General features: G+C 43.1%; 1 non-coding gene across 1 annotated transcript; it reads right to left on the bottom strand.

Moving 5' to 3' along the window:
- Positions 1–301: 301 nt before the first annotated feature.
- LOC133802888 (small nucleolar RNA R71) lies at positions 302–408 on the bottom strand. The gene has a single exon (XR_009877635.1). It is a non-coding gene; the product is annotated as a small nucleolar RNA R71 (small nucleolar RNA).
- Between the last annotated feature and the right edge of the window lie 938 nt (positions 409–1,346).

The raw sequence follows: 1,346 nt of genomic DNA, 5'->3' as shown, positions 1-1,346 counted from the left end.
AGTTGCCACTAACAACATTGTAATCAAGCCAGCAATACTACTAATGGTCTAGTCCACTGTTCAGTTTGGTGGATTACCTACAGAGGACCAAAACATGCACATAGCTAATTTCCTGGAGTTGTGTGCAACTTTCAAGATGAATGGGGTGAGTGACGATGCTATCAGATTGAGGATGTTCCCATTCTCACTAAGGGAAAGAGCCAAGAGTTGGTTAAACTCTCTATATTTCAACTCTATTAACACTTGGGAGGAGCTTGCACATAAGTTTCTCGTAAAGTTCTTTCCTCCATCAAAGGCTGGAAGGTTGAGAGGAGAGAACAATAACTTCTTCTAGAATGATGGGGAATCATTATATGATGCATGGGAGAGGTTTAAAGAATTGTTGAGAAAGTGTCCCCATCACGGTATTGAGAAGTGGATGTTGGTCCACAATTTTTATAACGGGTTGTGCAATATTACAGGAACCATCATAGATGCTACAACAGGAGGTCACTACACCAAACACCCATTACCATAACACAAGAAGATAAGACTATTTAAAAAGAGTTATAGTAAGGATGGTTAAAAAGTGGTAAAGTACACAACCAAATGAAAAAAAAGGCGGCACCTTTAGGACTCCCGCTAAATAATATATACTCTCTAAAAGCTTTTCACATGTAAAATAAAGTTAAATATAGAAGAAAGAAACCCTTTCTCCCACCCGATCCCTATACTTTCCTTTCTCCCTCTCTCTATCGCATTTTTTCTGCTAGGCCTGAACGACGACGGCAAGGGCTCGGGGAATGGTAGTCAACGGCGGGAAAGGGGTCGGGGTCGGGCTGTTCGGCGGCAGGGGGCTCGAGGGCTAGGCTCGACGGTGGGTGGGGGGGGTCTCGGGTTTGGGCTCGATGGCGCAGGGGCTGGGAAGGATGTGGAGGCTTAGGGGCTCGTTAGGGCAGGTACATCAGTGGGGTTCGACCGTGGCAGAGCTCAGCATAGCCGAAGGGCTCAACGAAGGTAGGCACGACAGTATGTATCTCTTCTCATTCTGCTTTTGTTTTTTTTCTTTCTCTCTCTTCTCTGTTTTTGTGTTTGGCTCAGGGTTGAGGATGTGTGGAGGTCTCAATCGTGAAGTGGTATTATAGAAGTCTTTAGTTTGTTTCTAGATTACTTTGTGCCTGATGATGAAAAGTTTTATATTTGTATTGATATGTGCATTGATTTCATTTTGAGCCTCCATCTTTTCTGCTCTCACCATCTTTGGTACTCACCATGATCCATTATTTTATTTGATTTATTTATTTATTACTATTTTCTCATGTTGGCTATGGTGATGATGATCTGCGTTTGCTGTTGGTGGTGGTGAA

The sequence above is a fragment of the Humulus lupulus genome, chromosome 9 (genome assembly GCF_963169125.1).
Source record: "Humulus lupulus chromosome 9, drHumLupu1.1, whole genome shotgun sequence".
In the NCBI taxonomy this organism is placed as follows: domain Eukaryota; kingdom Viridiplantae; phylum Streptophyta; class Magnoliopsida; order Rosales; family Cannabaceae; genus Humulus; species Humulus lupulus.
The sequence above is the reverse complement of the archived record's forward strand: the minus strand, read 5'-3'. Positions and strand labels throughout refer to the sequence as shown.